This window comes from Anser cygnoides, chromosome 4, assembly GCF_040182565.1.
Source record: "Anser cygnoides isolate HZ-2024a breed goose chromosome 4, Taihu_goose_T2T_genome, whole genome shotgun sequence".
Taxonomy (NCBI): Eukaryota; Metazoa; Chordata; class Aves; order Anseriformes; family Anatidae; genus Anser; species Anser cygnoides.
The window spans coordinates 3,893,762-3,918,287 of NC_089876.1; the positions used below are offsets into that span (position 1 = coordinate 3,893,762).

Sequence of the window (24,526 nt, forward strand, 5' to 3'; positions counted from 1 at the left end):
TTGGAGGTGAAATCCAGCTCCGTGTTAAGAGCAATTTGTTATTATTCTCCGTTCTTCAGGCGTCAGAGATCTCCTCCTGCCTTTTACCCTGGTGCGTCCCCATCGTGCGCGGCCACCGCCGCGCTCCTCACGCCTGAGGGTCGGCGGGGAGGGGGCGGTGGTCGCCGGCCTCCGCTCCATCCCTGCCCTCTAGGCCTGCCGAAGCCCCCGCTGGCTCCGTTGGGTGACCCGGAGCTCCTGTCGGAGGAAAGTTTGCAGGGCGTAAGGGGCGGCTTTGTCCGTCCGTGGAGCGGGGCCGGGGGGGATGGAAAAAAAGCTTGGCGGATTTTGGCGACGAGGCGGCGGTCCCTCGAAGCGTTGGGAGGCTGATGGAGTGGAAGAAGTTTTGCTTGGAGGCGGCAGTGGGGAGCAGTGAGGCTCTGTCCCTGCTGACGGACCTTGTTCGTGCTGTGGCAGTGCCCGGGGAAGTAACTTCAACGTATTTCATCCCGAGGAGTGTGTAGCGTGCACCTGCTCCTCTGTGGGGTGAAGGGCTGGATGTGCTCCCTGGTGCCGGGCCGGCGGCGCGATGCCAGCTTGCTTTTGGAGGTGTCACTGGTGATTTTCGGCGTGGTTCGGTGGTTTCGTGCCTCCTCAGCTGTGCAGTGGTACATCTCTGTGGTAGTTAGCGTGTTTCAGGCAATTTCAGCCTTTTCAGGCTTCCGTTTGCTGAGCTAGAAGTTTGTGGTTCGTGGGGATAAACATTCGGAAGCCCCTGTTATTGTGGCAAACTACAGCAGCCGATTGAATAGCAAAACTGTCAGCCCTAACAATGTGAACCCCTGCATGTTCTCCTCTGCCTTGGCGTGTGTTCCCTAAGAAATGTTGATTCTGTTAACTTGTCAAGATTGCAGCGACTGCGGTGTGTACCGGAGCACAAGGTGGAGAAGTAGCATCAATAGGAGCAGCCTCAGATGCTGCTGGTGCACACAACAGAGCCGGTTGGCTTTGTGGCTCTCGCAGTGCTTCTCCTTTTCTCTTTTACCTATTGTTTCCATGATTAATATTATGTATTGTAGCAAGCTCCTTGTACTCCAGGTCAAAGAGGATTCTTTCTAGAAGAGAAAAAGTACTGCCCTGGAGGGTGAACTTTTGCACTTAACTGTGTAAAGCTTTGTTTACAGGCTGCTGCAGAAACCCCCTCAGCTGTGGGTAAGGTAGCTGTAATGCCATCAGTGGGCTCTGCTGGTGACAAAAGCCTCAACAGGAAAGCTCTCATGTCACTTGAGCCCTGCATGGAAATGCAGCCCTAATTTATGCAGATTTTTGAAAGCGCTTTTTTAATATTAATGCCAAACATGCATGCTACTACTGAAACGCCTTTGAAACTGAAAACCTGGAGTATTCGTAGACTGAGACTTTAAAGCCAAAGGAAGCAATTAGATCTTCTACTCTGACCTCTTGACTGTTATAGTCAATTGGATTTTATCCAGTTACTTCTGAGTGCAATAACTTGCATTTGGCTGAAACACATTTACCAGGAAAAAATGGAATTTTGATCGGAAGACGGTAAGAGGTGGGGAACCCGCTGCTTGTTAAGTTATTTGGCTCTGGTTCCCGGTCGCTGGTTGCTGCTGTGCCTTTCTCCTCTGTGCTAAAGAACTCAAAGTATTTTCCTACCATGGATGTGTTTATCTGCTAGAATCTTGTAATCTCTCTCTTTTCTGTTTGAAAAAAAACAGACTATTTTTTTTTTTTAATTTGTCATTACAAGCGTTTTCCTTACTAGTCAATTGCTGTGGCTTTTTTTTTTTTTTTTTTCCAAATCCACTTTTTCAACACTTTTGTGAAAATGTGAGCTGGGTGCAGCATGCCAGTGCCTTGTCTCAGGAGTGTTGTGTGAGTTTAAATATTACCTCGCTAGCATTACTCTTCTGTTTATAGATCACATTTACATATTAACCCTTTGGCTGCAGCACTGTAGTTTAGTCTCATTTTTACTGCTAACATTCACCCTCACAAACCCTTGGCAGGACTGTTTCTTTCCAGAAGAGTGTAAAGTAGAGCACGTTTCTTGGTTGTAGCTTTGTAACTTTGGATGTAGCTTTATTTAAGAGTTTTTTGCCTACCATATGTTGAGTATACCAAACACTACTGCCTGCTTTTTGCGACTGAGTTATTTCAGTTGTGTAGCATTCTATCAATCTATAACTTGTGCATTTTTTTTTTTTTTGTCCTAAGTGATCATGTCTACTTACAAGCAATTGAAAAAGTGTTTCATGGCAGTGGCTCCACGTTTGGGGAATTCCTTTGGGGAGTTATGTTGTAATGCATTCTTGAAAGCTATTTCTTTACGAGATGTCCCTTAAACAGGTTAAGAATTGGTTACTGGGTGCTGTTTTGTAATCAGACTACCACAGAATACCATACCAAGTGCCATAAAAGTTTATACATGCATACTGATGGTCATGTTTTTTATTATTTTGCTCAGGACTGCCATCATTCTAACCTGGCTATAGCTATAAACACTGTCTCACTTTTTTTTTTTTATAGAGCATGGTTGTAACATTAGCATTCTTTCATGCTTCTGGAATTTCCCCGGTATTTTCAGACCTATTAAAAATCTGTGTCGGTGGAGTAGACATCTCCTCAGACACTTCTGAGGGAACCTTTCTCCATGGTGACCCTTTTTGGTCTTGCTGACCAAAACCGTTGCAGACTGATGCTGTTTTAACATTGTTCATGTAACGGACTGAAGAAGTAATTCATCATTCCCACAAGACACAAAGAAGTCATCTCATTTCCTTCCCAATGCAGAGCTACTTACTGAATGCATCTGACCTTTCTGCACTATTAGTGTAGATTGTCTTCCCTGTTCAGTAGCACACCTTTGTCAGGGCTGAGATGCCTTTTGTTCTTACAAAGCCCCCTGCTATTTTTCCCTTCTGCCAAGAAGTGTTTTCAGCCTCAGCCATCAATTTTTACATTTACTGATTCAAGAACTATCTGTGATCTCTTAAAACTCTTCTTCTTGCTATGTATGGTTTCTTCTAATAACAGCATTTAATGAAATGTGTTTTGTTGCCAAATTAGAGCAGTTATGACAATGCCTTCTAGGTATTACATGCTGTTTTGCTGTTTGAACATGTGAGTATGGGATTTTTTTTTTCTCTGTATAATGACACAGGTATACAAGTTATTGTATTTCAGGGCAAAGTAGGCTTTTGATTTTAATACAGCATGTTTCAGGACTTGGCTAAAGGAAGCTAAGCTATTTATTTATTTCCTCCATCCTTTTTTCATAGGACATACTTTGGTATCAGATATAATAAAGTACAATAAATATGTAGTTGAAAATGTGCAGGGCATGTATGGAGGAGTAAAGAAGAGCAACGTGAACCTGAGAGTAATTACACTAGCATACTTGGCCATAACTCATTTGGGGTTCAGGTTTGTAGTAATTGTCCCCCTCAAAAAAATAATTTGGGGTAAGATGCAAGAAGAAGGTATAATAAGAACAGATTGGAGGGGACAACAGAAGTCACAAAAATGCTATATTTTAGAGGCTAGCTAAGGGCTGCTGCTTGACTAACATAAACCTGTTTGTTTATTTTGTATCAACACAGCATTTGTTATGCTTTCTTGAGGAATTCCATACACTTTAGCGTTTATCAGTTTGCCAGTAACTTTTCCAAGGGAGGGCTTCCAAAGTGTCGGGCTTCTTCAGGAAGCTGAGTTGTCGAGACTCCAGCCCCTCTGTGGGGTTCCCTTACTGATGGGTAAGAGCCACCAGCTGTATCAACTGTGCTAGGAACATGAGTGTTGTCAAACTGCTGCTGAGTCTAGAAGACCTTGAACATTGTTGGAAAATAACTGTTAATATTTTAACATAAAAGAGACAACAGTGGTTAATGCTGCAGTAACAAATTAGTTGAAGACATAGCAAAGGGCAGAAGCCAGGTTTTGGCATACTAAAAGAAGTGGTTAATAACTAAGTTAATCTTGTATTCCAGCTTATTGTCTTAGAGGAATTCAGAATTTTCAGAATCCAGAATATTTTCAGAATTACACGGAGTTGCTTGTGACTGTTTTTGGTTTCCTGGAGTTTGAAGCAGCAGTCCTGTATTTCTTTTTGTGTTATTATATGGGTATGCTTTACTGATCTGTATCGACTGTTGTTACCAAAAAGCTTATCCATTGAATGTTTTCTAAATACATCTCAGGGAGTGCTAACAGTACTTTATTGTATTGAATCTTCAGTTGGGCAGGCTCTGCACTCTACACTCCACTTTCTGGATAAAAGCAATACATTGCTTATAAATGTAAAATGCTTATAAATGGTTTCCTATAAATTGCTTATGAATGGTTTCCTCAACATCATGCATGAGCCAAAAAGAGAGTCCTAAACTATCTGCTTCCAAATGATGGTTGTATACCAGAAGGCATTCTTGAAAGTTTTTAAATGGTAGAGTAGGTTGAAGACATGTCTGAATAACAGAAGATTTCCTGCTCTTGGACATGAAATTTTTGAGACCATCATTTACCACTACAGAAAGTCAGGGTTTTTATGTTATGGAAAATTATCATGCTTTGGAATGGCGTTTTCCTTTGGGTTGGAACAAGCAGGTGAAGTTTAGAATTTCCAGCAAAATGTTTTTTTTTTCCCCCACATGGGGAAAAGCATACCTTTCTTTGAAGTATTTAACTCTGCTAAATCAGCATTTTCTGACAGCGTTTTCTCCTTTGGAATATTTTTTGGCTAGCTACACTCCTCAGTTGCATCACCCATTGCGTTAGTGTTCTAGTACTGAGAACAGTGGAGGACCATTTTCAACACTGCCCAAGTTTACAGACTTAAGTAGTTAGAATTATTTGGTTAAGGGAAGCTGAATTCTGTAACGCAGGAAGAACAGCTCAGAGTTTTCATTTGGGAGGTAAGAAAAATAGTATTTTTTGTGGTTACACAAAAGAATTTCTGTATTCATTATATTTTAAAGCTATTTTTTAAATAATCCAATCTGTTGTTATCACCGGTGTAGTAATTACTACTTAACATTTCGCTCTGCGGTGTCCTTGTCCTTTTCTTTGAAGCTATGTTATTTTCAAAACAAGACTATGTTTTGTAATGTCTAAAGGATACCAGGCAGTTAGAAGACAACTTGAACGTTAAGTGGAGTGTGGATTCTGTGTCCACTTTAATAAGCAGAAAGCAGAAGTGGTTTGTGTTGAGCTAGGCTCCCAGTTGCCCAGGTGACTTCTGCAAATGGGACTTAAGCTTTTAAGTTACTTACGGCTTCTTGTAAATGGATTAATCAGTTTGTCCTTTTTTACAACTAATCAACTTTATTTTTTAACACTATTATTTACTAACAAAACCTCCCCTCTATATCTCAGTGTGTATCGAAATGGAAAGATTTTTTCCTTAAAACCACTTTCCGCACAGCAGAGGCAGCTGAAGCTCTCAATTCGCTAAGTTTTACTCAAAAGAAATCGATCAGTGGGAAATACTTTATTCCTTATGTTTTAAATGGAGAAGCTTTGTCCACTGTGTGCATAGCTGAGGAAACTGTTTTGATCAGCACTCTAAATCTTTTCAAACTTCAAAAGAAACTCCAAAAATCTCCTAAAGATTGAACTTTCAAGTTAGATTATGGAATAAAAATACTACTGGTCTTGTTCTAAAATTTCAGTAGGTAGTGGTTTTATTTCTCTTATAGTATCATAATAATAGTAGCAATAACTGTGCTTGTTCCAATGAAACCATATTGAAAAACACGAACAAAACCTCTTGAAAAGAGGCATAAAAATTATTTGCAAATTAACTTGCTTGAATAATCTGGGGCAGTCTATTGATCTGATGAGGTTTGTTTCTGTGTTTTCTGCTCCATTGGTTTGAGAAACGTTTTCTTGTTTACTGCTTGGTAAAGTAGGATGTCCTCTTTAGTGGTGTTCTCTAGCTTTTGAGTCAACTTAGAAATTTTTGTAAATGATAATATTGAATAAATGTGTAAATTTAAGTAAATAGAGATCAGAGTTGATGTTCTGTGTCATTAAGTGTTGGCATCCCTGCCAGGTAACTGAATGGTCTCTCTCTCTGATACAAAACATGATCACCCGTGGTAAGTTGCCCATGGTCAATCCTTCGTGTGTTCATATCTATACCATCATATATCCCCCTCTGGATGCAATATCCCATCTGTAAGCAAGATGGGGCTAATGCATGTGGGTGAAATTTGTTTATGGCCCATGTTGTGTGATACAGCAGCTGATTATTTTGTTAGATTAAACCAAAGGATCTGCAGGAGATAATTCCTCTTGAGAGGACTAAACCTCATGCTTGAAGTTCTGGAAGCAAAAGCTGCAGTTGATTTAACGCATGCCACCATGTTTATTTTTACCAAAATAGAAAAGGATAGATAATAAATGTTCCAACACAATGAAAAGCATTATGTAGAAGAAACACTCATTTACACTTGATTTTGACAGAGAATTTATCAAAACTCTTCGTATATGGTTGTCTAATGGTTTTAAGAGTTGACTCTTTAAATAACAAAAGACTGTTAAGACCTTCAAGGAAAGGTATAAAATGGGCAACAACTACAGTTTTAGGTGAGAACTATCAAAAGTAGAAAGGTTGCATATTTTAAGATTCTCTTTTCTGTTTGTTTACAGATAATAATCAAAACATATCTCCATATTTTAGGGCCAGCAGTGCTTGAACATAGACAAATTGAGCTTCGGAAATGCCATTTATTTTTCCTTTTTTTGACTAAGTTTCTACTATCGCTCCTTGGCATTAGCAGTCCTGTGTGAAATAATTTAGCAGTTTAGATCTGCAAGTAGGAAGACACTTTCTCCATTTGAAAAATGTAGGAAAACTGGTGAAGTTAATTCTTGCAATTAAAATCCACAGGTGATTTTTTTAAGTGGAGATAGAGTTGCAAAGAAGCAGCTATGATTTATTATCAGTTAGAAAGAAACAAATGACATTTTTTACCCAGGTTGGTGTGTGTGTGTTGGGTTTTTTATTGTATTTTTGATTGGGGTCAAACTGAGAAATATTCATGTATTTTTATTACAGCATATGAACTCATTTCTGGTTCTCATACAAATAGTCTTGAGTGCTTACTATAATCAAGTCAGAAATGCAAATGCAGAATTACAGCTGCTTAGTCTAATTTTAAACGTATCTATTATCTCTGTAATCTACATTTCCAGTGCTTAGATGCTAGGCAGAAATACTTCTAAGAAAAATAAATTGTCAGGAAGTCCGTGAATGAAGAAGGATGAGGCTGGGGAGGGATAGAGTAGGAATAAATAGATTCAAGCCCTTGCATTCAGGCCTGAATCCTGGGAACCTTGGGTCATTGGCCGTGTAAGGCGACTGCACACGATGCTTCCTGGGTGCTGAGGAGCAGCCGGGGCCCAAGTCCCGAGCAGGAATGTCTTCTACGCATGTTGTGTTCATGTGAAAACAGCATCAAACTGTATGTAAATACTGTCATTTCCCTGCCTGCTTTCCTCATCTTCTTAAATAACCTGAGTGTGCTTCCAAAGCATCTTCTACAGCTTTACTTTTTGCCTTGCCTTGTTCTAAATCGGTATTCAGTAGCAACAATATTTTTGGTTATGAATTCAGCTAAGAATTGGAAAATGTAATGGGTATGTATGTTCCGTATTCACCTTCAGTGGCTAGGGAAGAAATAGCATTTTCTAATTTGTTATATTATCATGTAAATTTCCTTATTGTGACTAGAGAAACTATCTGCTCTCTTCTTGCAGAATCTGCTTGGAGCGCCAGCTGGAGGTATTGTGTGGTCCCAAGAGACCTCAAATACTACAGCATAACCTAACAAACATGACAGAGTAATATAGAAGCATACATTTAATGCAAACGTGGCTAAAAAGCCTTCAGAATTAATGTCTTCAAGTAGCTGAGAAAGCTGAGTGACTGTAGTAGCTTCGTAGACCTCTTTTTTTGCTTTTAAGTAGAAACCACTGATTGCTTGCCTTCATGTGCGCTTTAAGCTGGGTACGCATTCAGCAAGCTACAAATTTGGTGGCAGCAGAAGAAAATCATAGATGTGTGGACAGATTTAACACACGAAAACTGTTGTGGTTTGGATGCAAAAATAGCAGGCTTGCAAACAGAATGAGGTTGAGAGCTGTAATGATGGCATGAACGTAGTTTCTTTTTTGAGGCTCCGCACTCCATGTTCTCCTTGGTTCCTGCTAGTTTTAGGACGGCTCTGGCTTGACAGGCACCAAACTTGTTCCCTTTTCTCAGATGCTGCGAGAGACTGTCTTCGGGTTGACAGACCCTTTCTAACTTGGTTGCATCTTAAGGGTGGAGTCAGGTTAACTTTAAGTGTTTGATGGCTTTTGGGTTTGTGAAAATGATGCTGAGATGCACCAACAAACATGAGTGTGTTCGGGTCTCCTGTCAGCTTAATGAGTTTATTTTTGATGGGTGGTTGACAGCCAGCCAAAAGAAACAAACAAAAAACATCGCTTAGCCCAAGAGCAGCTTCTTGGCTGATTTTTTTTTTTTCCATAAAAAGATCAATCAGGAGGAAGGGGAAATGCTAGAGGTAACTTTCTTATTTTAATCAATTTTCCATAATGATGTAAAGATCAGGATCTCTTATTTTTGTGCTCTCTGCACTGTAAAAGTGTTGGAGACGGTGTGGGGTTCATTCTCTTGCTTTTGTGGGCTGTGATGTCCAAAGAAAGGTCTGTTGTCTCATAAGGACATTGCAGCACTTGGGATGGCTGGAGCCTTTCCTGATCAACGTTTGGGATCTAATCCACAATGGGTAAGTATTTCTTGGAACAGGATGCGAGTGAGACTGCTCCGTAAGGATTAGGATTAGCTACGCTCCCCGAAGATGTAAAATATTGGTAGTTTAACCACTTTTCTTCAGGTGTGCCTGAACTTAGTGGTCTGACTTGGGCAGTTTGAACCGGGGTGTCCGAGGTCTTGTGATATTGCCTGCTCAGCTCTTGGCTACGCTGGCTTGGGTTTTTCTCTTTTATTACTGTTCTTTGTTAAAAAGTTTTTATTTTATTTGGGATGAAATCATGATTACTTAAGCGAGGAAATTTGAAATCACTCATAATAAAATGTACTTTAGAAAGGACTAAAATCAAAAATAAGAGGAACATAACGTAAATAGAAAAAAAAATAGTCCTGAGTAGATGAACTTCTTTTGTGCATTAAAAAAAATGAACACCCATATTGTATCTCAGCGCTATGGCTACATTCATGTAATACACCTTTTGTAGTCAATGAAGTGCCCCAACTATGTTTCTGAAATACGTTTCTACGATTTGGTGAAATGTGCAAAACATGAGAGAGACTTTTCACTGAAAAAGCAGAAAGGTTTGTTTTTGCTGAGGGCCTCTTCCAGAGTTGCAGGCAGGTTGTCTTAGCTAAAGGACCCATTTGAGTTCAGATCGTGCAAGATGAAATCCTTGGTCCTTTTAATAGCAATGACATAATTTTCATTAACGTTGCAAGCATTAATGAAACCCAACGCTTCTGGTGCTGGCTTTGCCTTTGGCTGTGGAAGGTGTCTGTGTTTTCCGAGTTAAATGTAGTTCAGTCCAGTCCTGTGTTGCATTATAATGATATGTAATAAGTTGCTTAGATCTCTGGAAAATTAGAAAGCTTACCTGTGCTAACTCACAGAGCTGTTGCGAGTACGGATTGTACCTGCTACATGCTCTAGCAAGATTTATGTGAACGGGATTTTTTAACATTTCAACATTACAAAAAAAAAAAAAAAAAAAGGTAAGAGTAAGTGTCCAGTACATGAGGGCTTCTTTGCATCCGATTTGTCAGCTGCTGCAAATAGGTAATACATTCTGCTCAAACTTTCATTTTAATGAGCTATTTTGTGTTCCTGTTTTGATCTAAAGATAGCTCTTCCTCTGAAGTGAGAAACTAGTTCTGTCACGTTGGGCCAGTTGAGCAAAACATTACAGATGGACTCGGTTAGCTAACATGAGTTCGCAGCACGCCACTGTAGATACATTATGTCATCCAGCTTGCTCTTCAGATAGGTCCTGGGTCTTGTGCAGGCCCTGTACCGCGTCTGTCCTGGCTTCTTGCTTGTTGTCCAACATCCTCAGCTCATCTCAGAGTGGCCAAAAAGTGGCATTGATTTATTTCAATATATTAACGTGTTTCATTAGGTTTCTCTCAAATGGTGCTAACATGGGTGGACGAATGCCATGGGAGGAGCCACAATTCTTGGTTAGTCTTAGGGTGGCAAGGTACACTAAAAAATTGTGAAATTTGGTGAGAATACTGACATATCAGAGATCCCTTGGATAAGTGGATAAGGAAAATTAGGTATGTAGTCTTTAAATGATGTGTATTATAGGTCTGTATGGCTGGTATGCAGAATATCGTGTATGAAGTATCTAAATTCATTGTGGGCTTGTGTTTCTAAATGCAGCGAGTTCTGCTGAAAGTATTACAAGGTCAAATGCAAGATATGCCGAGGGCGATGATCATTGTCAGAAAGGTTTCATTATTTGTTTTCTCCAAGAAGCTTTAGGTGTCTGAAGACCAGCTGTTGTGTTTTCATTTTTGGACTCCGCTAAATAAAACAGATGAGTTTGGTGAAAGCGAAGAATGTAAATTTCTTGTATTGCAGTAGTGCCACAGCCGTGTTCAGTCCTTGCACATCTTTAATCACTGTTAAAGAAAGTGTTGAAAGTGGTGGTCATGGGGAGTGCACATTTTATTTCTGTTAAATAAAGTATTTGTTTATTATTAATGCTAGATGTTAGCACAGGCTTCAGTCCAAAACCTGTGTGTCTATATAATTCTAAACAGCTTAATGAAAACTGTGTTGGTAGTAGCAGGGGTTTTCTACGTTTAACATATTTGAATATGTTAAAATTGAGTTTTGCACAATACAGTGAAAAAGTGAAAAATAGACAGCCTTATTGCTTTTTATAATAAATTATGAGCACTTCAGGTGATTTCCAGATATAATAGTTGCTATAGTACTAAACAGTTCTATTGCTGAGCAGTTTTATTCTAAGCTATGTTCTTAAGCCAAAGGAAAAGACAGTTTCAGGAGCGGTGTTAGCAAATTCTTATCATTGTGTTGAGGCCTTAGTAAAGTGTGATCTATTATTCCTTGCATTTCATTTCAAGACCGCTGAATGTAAGGAGATGCTTTTTTTTTTTTTTCTCCTACAGACTTTCTCAGTGTTGATCCAATCCAGTATTTGTTGTCACTTTGCTATTTTTGTTAGTGCTTTTTTTTTTTTTTTGTGGTGAAGGCTTGTGATTTCATTAACGGCTATTTTAAAACCTGAAAAACCTGACAGGGCTAAACAGAAAAATAATTCTGTTTGCCGTGTAGATAAGCACAGAAATACATGAATAAAAATCAGGTTGGCCTCTCCTCCACGCTTCACAACTCCTCGGCTTTAGGAACCATTGGGGAATGGGCTGCGTTATCTTCAATTTTGTAAATAATTAGCAGTCTTTGTGCAGTTACTTTTATAGAAAGCATATTTCTAGATTAATTTGTGGATAATAAAGCCAGCTTGATGTACTGAAGCTACACTGCCCTCCATCATTGGCCAGTTGAGAGGCTTTTGTGTTTTGTTGTTGTTTTTGTCTGTCCAGCTCAGGAGATGGAGCTTATCCAGCGTGGGAAGCCCTGCCCTGAGAGAGGGAGCTGAACAACCTGCACAGATTGGAGCTTGTGTTACCCTGGGACAGCCCTTGAAACTAAAACACAGATGTTAACTCCACCTTTAGTATCCACAAGATGTCTTAAGAGAGTTTCCTTGTCACTCATAGCGTCAGAACGTGGGGTCGCGTTTGTCCCTTGAAGTAAGCACCAGTGGTTAAATTGCACAGGTTTCATGATCCTTGTTTTTGCTACCTACCGAATAGCGTGGTGACCTCATGCTGATGCTGAGAACGTCAGTTTTGTTCATGCCATTCCAGATCAGCCCCTGAAGTTTAAACCGGGTGGGCACCAGTTCTAAAATACCTCCTCTGTTTTGGGGATTATCCCTATCACAACCGGACCCTTGGTACCTCGTAGTGGTACTTCCTTTGTTTTCATGTGGTGTGTTTTGGTTAATATAGGAAACAAGTCCACACTACATTTATTTTTAAGTGAAGAGAAAAAATGACTTTCTCTGAAATGATGACAATGAGCTGTTTATTACCACAAGCTGTGCATTTTATTTTCTTTTAGTTAGAAAGCAGTGATTTGTCTGAATTTTTGGAGTGGTTTTTAAGTGAATAATGATATAAGAGCCTTCTTACTTGAGGCTTCTTATAAATGTCATTATTTATGTGAGAAAAACTGTTCAAGCTTGGATTATTTATGCAGGGGAGAAATACTGGCTCTGGATTGATGTAATTTTTCTTTCCCATCTTCTCTGAACTAATTTGTTTTCTCTGTGCACTGAGTGCTAAATACACTCGCAACTTTGTTTTAGACACTTAGGAGCTCCTTATAGTGTTTCCCTTGATAAAATGTTCAGATGCAGCCTCCCCTTTTGTTCTTCAAGGCAAACTTTGTTCCTCCAGGGCTTCAAGAACAACTGTTACGGCCTTTCCCCTTTCATTTTTAGCAGACCTGGCTTCATTAAAAGTAGAACTGAGATTTTGCCTGGTCCACTGGTTTTGGCATGTTCTTTTCTTCAATTCTCTGTTTTTCCCTATTGCAATGAAGGGATGGGTTACGAGATGTACTGCACCATCCTCCCTGTCTTTTGATTGTGCTTTTGATGCCAGTCTTCCCCGTGACAGTCTTGTCTGAGCTGGGCTTCAGACCCCCAGGGAACTGGGATGTGGATCCACTGTGCTTATCCAGCGGCTTGTTCCCAAATCCCTAATTCTGCTATGGGGAATGCATGCTCAGTGGTGAAAAGAGGATCTGAAGAGTGTTGTTAGCTATGACAGCAAGCAGAGGATTTTATTTCAATGAAGATATCTCCTACCTGGAACCAAGAATGACCTAATTTCTTGTAGATCCACCAGCAGGGGCTAGGAATCTGTAAAGAGATTCTTACCAACAGCTGCCTGTCCCCAAGAAAGAGCATCACCTGTCCACAGCAGGGTTTGCTTCTGCCGACCCCTGGGTTTTGTAGCCCTTCTGCCCGAATCAGCGCTCTTCACAGGAGGGATGCAGGGCACCTTCCCAGGGACCATGGTTCTCCTTTTGCTGGTAACAGCAACCTGAGGTTCGCTGAGGTGGGGTTGATACCAAATCAGTTTTTCTGTTATTGTTGGCTTCACAACAGCTTTGCTGTCGCAGTCCAGTGCTCTGAGTTATGTTGGTGCAGTTTCATAAAAATTCTGGTATGGCGAAGGGATCCCGTATTTCTGCTTCCTGCTTTGTCACCTCCCGGATTTTAATGGAACTTGTTATTTTCATTATTATTATTATTTAAGATAACATGGTTTGAAATGGTTTTGATGCAAACATTTAGATTTTTCCACAGCATGGCCAGTCTCTTTATTTGGACTTGTGCAGCATCTGTCTCTGAGTCTGAATTCAGAGGCAAAGAAAACTGGAGCCTTTTCAGATTGGATTTTTATTACCTGGAAACCTGCAAATCACATGGCTCTTTTTTGGAGAGCTATCTGCTTGAAACAGTATTGAATAATTTGCGTCTAGAGGTCAAGCAGTGGCACCTACAGGAGGAGCAAAACCAGCCTTTTCCATAACATACAGTGGTAAAGAGAAGGTGTGGGGGAGAGGGGGGAAAAAAGAGTAATCTCACTGGACATTATAAGCTCTTGTGATCAATTTTAAACAGAGATGTTATTTGAAAACAGCAATCTTTCTCCTTTAGCTAAAGATCCATATAACATGAAGTATAGAAAAACAATTTTTTTTGGTATTCTTTTTTTAAAAATTTTATTTCTTTAGTTTAATACTGTCAGTTTTTAAAAGACTGTTAACCTGGGGGCTGAGAACAGGTAATTGGTTCAGGCTATTAGAAGTTTTAATGATCGTAAATGTCAAGTTCTCTATCTTGCTGCTGATCTACCGTGTCTTGCCTTAGCTGAGGCTGCTTTTGAGATGGGGAAACACAGATCTTGTGGAAGTCAGGTTTTGCACCAAAAGGTGCTGGAATGGGGTATGATCATAAACTATTTTTAAACAAGTAGGGGAAGAGCAAGCATGAATCTGTCTCCATTGTATTCCGAGTAGCTTAGAAAAGCAGCCTTTGAGAAAATACGGTGCAGCATACATACAGAAAGTGCTCGATGTGCGAAGATGATAATTTCGTGCTCGAATTTATCAGTTGATTTTCCCAGCTCTGTGAGGAAGCAGACCAACAGGACACTTCCACTGAGATGTGGAGAAGTCATTCTCTGGAGATTGTGGAAGCGGAGGTGATTTTTCAGTTTGCTGAAGATCAGGAGAAAGAGAGTAGTCTCATCAGTTACCACAGGTTGGTAGGACTTGTGTAGGTCTGTTGTTCTTTGCACTTATTTATTTTTCATTCTCTCTTTCTCTTATCTGCTCCTGTGGGTGTTAAATATTACTTCAGTTTCAAAAAATGGTCTTACTGCCTTTGCTAATGGTCCCTGAAGAGGAGGTCTGTGGATATTGGAATCAGTTAGGTTTGAGGAATAGTTATGGCTGATAAAGTCTGTAGCCTATGGTATGATTTAAGGGAATTGTAGACTTTATTTCTGCCTCGGCAGAGGTAAAATCATAGGTCTTTGAGTGCTTTTGAGAAAAAATAGAGAAAGCGTATACAGAAATCGCAGTTAATGTGAGAAGCTGTCTTGTTTCTTAAAACTGTCTTTATTTCCCCCTCTGTGCTTGATTTGAAATTCAAAAATTTCTGTTGTGTACAGAATGAGGAATTAAAAAGTAATTGAGGTATTTTTCTGGCTTGCAGTTAAGAAATAAAAATGAGTAGAAGGAATTCTGACTTATGAAAGAGAAGTTAGATGCTATTATGTGCAACTGGGAAACACAAAGGCAGTTTAAAATACTTCTGTGTTTAAAAAAGCTAACATTAAAGTGAAAAAAAAGAACGTTGAGTAGAAAGACAGATGAAACATGAGCTTTTGAAGAACTTTCTATGAAGAGGGCAATAAAACTAAGATTTGTTATGTTTTTACTTTTTAGGAGCTGCTAGGGTGGCTTCCTGTCAAATAACATAAAAAATAGACTGTGATGAAAGACTGAGAGTAAATTCAATTTTTTACTGTTTTCAGCCTTCTCCATTACATTTTGGCCAAGAATAGTGTATTGTTTTAAAAAACGTTTTTAAAAATACATTTTTGTTGCCTTTTTTTTTTTTTTATAACATAAATGAAACAGTAATCTCAGTCAGTCACTATCAAGAATTGGTTGATACTTCCCTCTAGATTTGGGCCAAACTTTCTGGATACTTTCTCTTTCATAGCTCCTAGTTTATTAAAAAAAAAAAAAAAATCAACCAAAAACCTCCTTCCTTTTTATAAGCAAATTATTGAATGATTGTTTGAAGACTGAAAGGAACAAATATGCATGAGTCATCTGTTGAGGATAAAACCTGATACATTTGTGAATGAAATCCGGCTTTGTGAAGTAGAGCATGTAGTTTGTTGTTACTGTGTTCCGGGGGATTTTTTTTTTTGTATATTTTTGCTTTTAACATGTGTAAGCTAGGAAAGTTTTAATTAGACTTGTGAAGTGCTGTCTCTCATATTTGTCGACCTGCTAATATTAGGAGTAATTGGATTTAGTAGAACTGTGACTGGGAGTATCTGCCATAGCTGTTCGTAAACATTTTTGGAGCTGCCTCTGTTGGTGATATTTAAGGAATTTTGATTCCCAAACCTAAGGTCAAACACTAGGATGCCTGAGAAGTTTGAAAATTATCTGTGAATCCCAAAAGCTCGATGAAGATCCTTGATTACCAAGTAGCTTGTCAAAGAGTTGGAATACAGGATTTTAGCAGAAATATGAGTTCATCTGACAAAATGTGTGAAACCTCCGCAAGTCCAAATGTATGTTGTACATGTATGTTGATTTCTGCAACTCTTTTTGATAATTTTGCCTATAAACACTATGTTTAATAGCAAAATCTGGTATTATTATCGTAGTGGTGTTGGAAAACAAAGAGGATGTGTATGGGTTGATTCTTCCCTGGCTGTTCCATCCTAGCCTGTAATAGCAAGCTGCTTATGGATTTCCTCAGTCTGAGGGTAGCATCTGGACAAACGTTTTTAATTGAGGACAGCTACATTAATGTTTCATAACTTCTGTCGTTAATGTTGCTGCCTTCATCTCTGAAACATTCTACTGCAATTGGCTCTACAAATTTGCGGGAAGCACAGACAGGATTAAAAATGCAGATTTGTAACAAATTTGGGCAGTGATATGTTAGTATTGCCCCCACCCCTCTTCTATCCAGACTGAAGCTGTGCAGAACCTCTGGTTTTTAGATGGCTTCCAACTGAGACTTCAACATCAGTTGCTTACTTAATCGTTTTACATGTGAAGTAGGCTTGCTTTTCCCCATATACAATATTTTGCAGTGGTGTAAAATATAGTTTCATCTGGCAGCTTTGCCCCCAGTCCCCAAATATGGTAAGATATATACTGCAGTATTCTAAATACTGTTTTTCTATCAGCAAGTAGTGCCTTTACTGTTCACCTCCTTTCTTCTAAGTCATATATGAATATGTAAATGACTGTGGATTACAGCACAGACTCTTGGGAGACCAGGTTCACTCTTTCATTCCTTCACAGTAAGGACTGTGTGATGACTTTCCTGTAGGCGATGCAGGTGGAAGTCCTCTTGGAGTGTCCCGACAACCTCTTGGGATGACTGAGGATCAGCTTGGAGTTCAAGGTCCACATGCAGACTGATTTCAGAGGGAAGAATAAGTACTGAGGTGAAACCGAGGGCTGTGAAGTAGAAAACTGAATATTAGGATCTTTGCAGAACTGTTCTTTGAAATACTATAAGCTTGGTAATTTCATATGATGAGAAAGAAGTTGGCAGATATGAAGTGGAAAATGTCGAGAAAGAGCCCAAATAGCACGCACAGGTTTCTGTACAAATATTATTGGTCCGAAATACAAAATAACAGAACTTGAAGCTCACGTTTCATGTAAGGATGTTGATACAACCAGTGTGCTTGATGAGTGGTACCAGGAGTTCAGTCTGGGGACTAGTGATGCTCTGTGAGTTATGTAGGGATGATGTGGGGTTGTGCTTTACCTTTCCAGAAAGCTTAGAAATCCAGTGAGGTAAACAAGCTAACTCAGTTCATATATACAGTAAGTGTCCAAAGACGTTACAAAGAGGTGAGGACAAAAGCCAAATTAACCATAATAGTATTTAATTTTCAGAAGGAAATATGCATAAAGGAAGACATGCTTACAAGGAAATTAAAAGGAAAACTAAAATGTGTTGTGTGCCATGAGAACAGGCTGCCCAGGGAAGTGGTTGAGTCACCATCCCTGCAGGTTTTCAAGAAACGTATCGATGTAGAGTTTGGCAGCATGGTTTAGTGATGGACTTCAGTATTAGGTTAAAGGTTGGATGAGATGATCTCAGAGGTCTTTTCCAACCTGAATGATTCTATACTTCTGTGATTCAAGGCAGTAAGGAAAATAAATAATATTCATTAAAACAGAAAATGAAGAAAAGTCAGAATGAGAAATAAGAATAGTAGAAAATCTATTTTTAAATTAGTAGATATTTTTGAAGAGGTATCTTCCAAATAATGTTCAAGTGTTCAATGCCCAAAATATCATAATGCAAGCCAAAAATAATTCTGCAAAAATATTCAAGATGTGAAAACTTAATAACGAATCTATTTCAGATCCGTTGGAAGCAAGAAGCGTTCCAGAGGGTTGGCAGCAGGAGTATAAGCGAGGTGGGAGAGGGAGAGTCAAAGAGCAGGAGGCTCAGCAGAGAAGCCAGGGAAATTCTCTGCATCCTTGTTAACTGTGAAGCAGCTTGTGGGAGAGGTGTCTGAGGCTGAAGTGTTAGTTAAAGGTGTTTTGGAAGAAATAGATACAAAGACTTGAATCAGGTCACTATTATCGAGTGTTTTTTTTTTTTTTTTTTGTGCTAAATCACACTTAGTGTTCTCTCTTTCTCCCATGGCTGACGTAAGTGCTAGGTTTCATCCCATGGTGAGACGTAATTGGGTTCATTTTAACTTCTTTTATAATTATTCAGATGGATTGACATCTGAATTTTGCCAGTTGTTATTAAATGCTTAATGTAGTATTTTGTTTGAAAAGACATGTAAGGTGACAGTTTCACTTTTTTTTTTTCCAACTACACTTCCCGTTATATGTGAAAACTATCTGTATTCCACCAAGGTGCTTGTAGTAGCTTATTTACCTGATGACCTGAAAAGTTTCTTTTGCCATTTTCAAGTTTTTCTGTATTTCTTTGTTCTCTTAATTTTCATAGATACTATTTTTTTCAGATACATTGATCAAAAATTCACTATTAAGATGGAAACTCCATATGAAAAGTTCTTCCGTAGAAAAAGTAATCTGATGTTAGCAAAATTTTTTTTTTTTTTTTTGAAGAACTAGCACTTCATTGCCACCTGATTACTTCTTGCATTTCCTGTAGCCTGCAAAGGCTGGTTTCCCATCATGATTTGCAAGTTTTTATGGATTTATGCAAGAAGCTACCTCATGTTTTAATGCCAATAATGAAAAAAAGGCATTTCCTTCTCTCTCCTCAGCTTCAGGGGATTTTCAGGTATAGTGAGATTCTTCTTGCAGTCAGTCTGGAAGATGTAACGAAGACTGAAAAAGAAACAGGTTGACTGTGTTGGTTTCTTCTATGGTCAGGGGAAAAATGTAATGGTAATCACTTGGACAGTTTGCAAAAATAGCTAAATATAACCCTGTATCTTTTGTCCTGGCTTTGAAGGTATGGAAAATAAATTTTATGTATTAATTTATTTTTTGTATCTGACATTATTCCATTCTGTATTGCCAGATTCTTCTGAGATCCATTAGTGATGAAATTAGTTTCCTTCTGAGAATAGCACCAGAATAGCATCAGAAACAATTCTAATTCTTTACCGTATCCTCATACAGGACAGAGAGAAGCTCAGGTTTGATTTTTTTTTGTTTGTTTGTTTGTTTGTTTGAAATTGCAATTCTAAAAGAATATATATTTTTTTTGAAGTTTCATACTGATTTTGAAATGGCTCTTTACAGAACTTGGAGCTGCAGAACTGAAAGCAGCTCAGATTTCAGCAGTTTGACCACATGGATGTGGCTGTGTCTTTCCCAGATGAATGACTTTTGAGGATTCTCACTGAGATATCCAGCAATGTATCTCTCTCACTAGAACCATGCAGTCTGTATCCCTGTGTGTCTATAGCTCTCTGCTGGTTCAAAAAGTCAAGTTGTAGAGCAATGGCTATTTTAAGGAGCGAGCGCTGCTCTCCAGATCAGTTTATGTAAGAGATTTAGAAAGATCCCATGTTTAAATTCTACCTGTCTTCTGGCATATGGATTTTTCTGAATTTTCAAGAGGGTCAGCTGGCTTTTTCCTCCATGAAGCTGAGGCAAAGCCATATAACTCAACTTACTTCTGTATATTTGCCTGATAGCCCTTTGCTTTACCTTTCTCTAGAACAGAGATTTACATCTGCAAAGCTGGATATATTCCCTCTACCATTGCACAGCATGCTTTCACAAGGCAAATGCTGTCCTGCTTCTATGTACACATGGCTGCAAACAATAGATTTTCTAGTTCATGATAACTGCAAATTTCCTTGAAGTTGATGGATGTCCTGAGCATCCTCTTGCAGGCTCTGCAGAGGGGATGTTCAAACAGCTTTCCAAGTGTAGCAGGCTTGCCACCAGCTCCTATGAAGTTGCTGTACTTTTCTCATCTGTTTAAAATCCATGTGCTCCTGGCTTCTTAACTGTTTTTTTTTCCTTCTCCCTCTGCGTTCGTGATTCTTTCACCTTCAGTCAGTAATAGGAAATCCTGTGTGAATAGCAAAGCCTGTAGTACCAGGTGTCAGATGGCAGTCACTAGGCTAGAGCATTCCTTCAAGTCAGTTGTTTTCCCAGAAGAAAATTGTTCATTTTATATATATATTTAATAAAATCATGCTGTTCATTGCATTTTGTGCTGGTTTGCCTCAGGGTGTGAGTAAAAGCACGATCAACTTAAACATTGCATCAGTTCCTTCAGCATTGCTGTAAAAAGCATATTAAGCTTTTCATTATGGTTTTGCCATTTTTTAGTTTTATATCACCTAGTAATTTACTCATTATAAGAACATTACGTGGAAGGTCCATGTTGAACCAATCACACTTTACTTGCAGAAAAATGCTCTCCGGACAGCCTTTCTGCCTGTTCAGGAAGACGTGCAGTTAGCAAAAGATGTACTGAAAAATCCCAGCTCTTCTGTTCAGTAAGAAGGAAGTGTCAGGTTAGGGTTCCTCCTATGATGACAAAAGACTAGTTTATGGACTAAAAGCTATTTTTCTTCATAATTACTTTGCTTTTAATTCTATATGTATACTTCAAGAAGGCAACAATTCTAGAAGTGTTCATTCTAAAGTTCAGTATCTAATGGTACACACTCTTTCAATGACTTGTAACGTTCGATATAAGATAAATAATGTTTGATTAGCAATCTCTGAACACTTTTTAAAAATTTTTGTCATGATTTTCTGTATACTTACTTTATCTCATAGATCTGTGTCTGCATAGCAAGGACTTGATCCATAGTGGGTCACGCTATGCCAGTGTTTCCAGATTTAATTCCTGTTTTCTAAAATACGGAGAGTAGTAAGAGAACTTCACTTCGTAGTTGTTGTATGTATGGGTTAATGATGTTTTTCATGATTTTTAGGAGGGAATGGGATCCTGATTCTGGTTTATTTTATTACCTTTGATTTCGAGTCTTGGACAAAAGTTTGTGCCAAGTGCTGTATAAATACCGGACGAAAATAGATTTGGTCTCCATTTAAAATGAAAGACAACAGCTGGATTTAGGTGGAATGCCACCGCAGGCTGGGTTCGTACCGATAGCAAGGTAAGGTCTGGTGGCAGTGACCTGTCCCCACCCCACCACTGCTGATTTTTTCCTTTCCACCACTCATTAGGGGCAGGTGGAAGAAAGCATTGAGGAGAGGGATCTTTGGAGGAGTTTTCTCCCAGGTGTCAAACACAGCTTTTTGAGAAAGTGCTAAGAAGGTGTTTAACAATTCAGTCAGCTGCTTTATGGGGTGTTTGTAGCTGAAGTCAACTTCCTGATGCTGACAGCTTATTTTCAGTAATTCTTTAGCTCCAGGGCTAACTTCATCAGCTGCTGTTGGTGGTTCTCATTCTGCACCACCTCCTGAGCTCTACTAAAACTGTTTGTGCACAGCTGACCTGTGCTAAATTAACTTTCTTTTCTAAAAATGCTTTGTTTTAAACCTGGATATTTTGCTTGGTTTCATTTGGTTCATTACTCAGCTGAACAAATACCTGTGTGAACAAAACTCGGAGCACAGCTCGGAGATGGGAAGAGGTGTTGAAGAATAAGTAAAAGCTACTGAAACCAGCACTGCTGCAGAAGGAAAGGCTCATTAAACTACAGCCCAGTAGGTGTCTGTTGTAAAGTTTCAAAAAGCTTTGGAAGTGAAGTTGAGGAATATGATGCAGAAAGGTGATTTAGTTAGTGGAAGAATTTGGAGAAAGCACTGACTAAATAAAGCTAAAATATCTTTGTAATAGTTTCCTGAGTGCCTCTGATGGAATAAGATTGCTGTTAACAGAAAGTATCATCCTGCATCTCACATCCTGTACCCTCACAAAGAGGAGGGGAGGAAGCTGAGCTTCAGGTGTATCAGTGGATCAGAATGCAATAAGAGTGAAACATCCAGAAGGTTTACGTATAACTTGGATTAGATGATGTGGAAGGAAGTCCAAAAATAATACCTATATAACAGCACGGAGAGTAATTTAACTTCTGGCTGTGGATATGATTATTCAAGCCTAAGATATAGAAGCCACGTGACTTTGTTCTGTACCTCTCTAGTATCTGGTGGTTGCTCTAAAATCTAAATATCAAGACTAAATGCAGTGTAGCAGTTCTGTTGCTTTCCATAGGCCCCTTAAAACCTATTAAAAGTCATTACTTTTCACAAAATGCTCACTCTCTTCAGTGTAGCCAGTGTTTTTTTTTCTTGCTTTATACTTTTGCATTTTGTAATATTGAAACAGTTTTCTTGAATGAGACCAATTTACCAAATAACTCAGATTTTGTGGCTGAACTGTTTTTATTGTTCTGTGTTATTCTTTGTGGTGTTTGTCATTTTTATCACTTTACCTGCTTTTTCTTTATGTCACTCTTTTTTTTTTCTCTATAGAAAATATAAGGTACTTGGGAAAATATTTTATTTCAAGTAATGGATTGCCAGTCTCAAGAAGCTGACATTCTCTTCTATGCGAGAAAGAACACCAATGTCTAAATGGATTCTCTTGAGACAGGTAGATAAACTGGTGATGGCAGGCAGACATTTGCGCTGGAAAGGATTTGTAATAGGTAGCTAAAGCGTTTGATTCGATCAATGCTCATTAGTCGTAGTAAAAAGAAGGTGAAGCATCCTTTCAAGTGATTATTTATATTGGTCACCTGAACTCTGATGTAAGCCTTTGCCAGTTGCTCTACGTGAGAACTTGATGTGCAGGTGTTCTTAAATGGTACATCTGGTTTTGAATGTATTTTGTATTTTGTGTGGATCAATTATTGGATTAACATAGAGGATACACTGAAAAAGCGAAAAATTCATTGCTTGATAGTTTTCTTCAGGTTACCTGCAAAGCTAAGTATGTTTCTGCATAGATGAAAGGCTGGCAGTTGTGATTAAAGTCACAATTTGAATGGAGAGATGTATATAAACAGTAACCAGTAATTTCAGTAATGTACATCAACTGTGCTTTATTGCTGCATTCATAGTGTTAGTGAAAAACTGAGGAAACATATGACCACATCAGTGAATATCTTTTTTTTTTTTTTTTTGTCCTCAAGCACACACATGGATTAACTTTGAATTACACTTATAAATCAGTGCAGAAAACCATTAGGTAGAAAGTATTCAATTAATATTTGGTATTAACCCCACCCTGTCTCAGGAGTGTGGGATGCTCCATGTGTAATTTGTGTTAAGATTTCAAGTACAGGACACCCTTCTGAGATTTCTCAGAGACTAAAAAATTTAGAATCGTTGAAGAAACTTAAAAAAAGTTATTAGAAATGAAATGTTAGCTTAAAGGGGCTGAAAATGCCTCTGTGGTCAAAATTTGTCTTAAAAAAAAAAGGATTTTAGAACTAATACACAAATCAGCAAGCTTAAGAGAGTTACTTTTCCATTTACAAGGTAAACTATATACAGTCAAGCTCTTCCATGGTGAAAATTGTGGTATTAAAAACTGTTCTCAAATACTCTAATTTTGAAGTGAACAGAGTGTGCTTAGGACATATAAAAAGCAAGTAAACAAGCAAAACACTAGAGACGCACAGTATATAATATTCTTTTAAATCTTCCTTTATAAAAAGAAATGTTTCTTGAATTGAAGAGGACTGATTTGCCTAAATGCTGAGTTTCCCATCTGTACAGTAAACTTCCTTATGTGGCATGAAGTCTTAAGTGATTAAGGAATCTCATCTGGGACCTGGAAAGGCAAAGCTGGAACCGACAAGACAGGCAGGAGGAATTTCTTGGCTCCCTTTCTGGAGAATCGGCATTACAAGACTGGTAAAGGAAAACCCAGATCCTATTATTAGGTACAGGAAATAATTCTGTCGGGTTTATTCAGAACTGTCCTCATTTCATTTGTTTCCTTTCTGGCTATAATAAACCCTGCTAACCATTTAAGTTGTGCTGCTTTCACTACTGCTGTAGCAGTTTTGCCCGTGGTATGAAATTGCAGGCTTCGTGTTTGAAGAAGCAGTGCTGTTACAGAACACGAAGAGCAGTTCAAGGTGTCTGGTGTAGGTTTACTGAATTGTATCTACCGGAGAAGTGTTTTATCCCATTTCTGATTGCAGGCAGGAGTTCAAAACTAGCAAGTTTATTCGATCAGTTCCAGTTCAGCTGTATCTGAAATTTCCTCCCATCTCTTCCTCCACCAGTCCAGTGTTGGTCAGGTTAGTAACGGCACACACTGCAGCGTATGAAATAAAGAACAGAAATTGCTGCTGTGGGTGCTGCAGTGTGCAGTTTCACCTGGGCAGAGCTTAGTGCCTGCATGTTGCCACTGCTCTGCAGGCACTGTTTGTCCACGGTGTGTGCGGTGGGAGCAGCCCAGGACACACAGCCACCCACTCTGCCTTGGGATGGGGGTGGTGGCCTGGCTGTGGCCGGGAGGTACCAGCAGCATGCAAAGAAATCACCTTTCCATTTTCAGAAGCTTGGGATGCTCAAGGACCAAAGTTACCCCAGCATCATGGTGCATAAAGAAATGGTGGTGGGTCAGATGGTGAAAGAGCCGGGATGGGATGAAGTGTCGGGAGAGAGGAGCAGCCCAGGGGTGTTGCTCAGGCAGCAGA

At 39.1% G+C, this 24,526-nt stretch overlaps 1 protein-coding gene across 4 annotated transcripts in view; it reads left to right on the plus strand.

Annotated features, from left to right (window-relative positions):
* CTNNA2 (catenin alpha 2) overlaps positions 1-24,526 on the plus strand; it is a 478,216-nt gene that overhangs the window by 766 nt on the left and 452,924 nt on the right. The window lies entirely within an intron of this gene.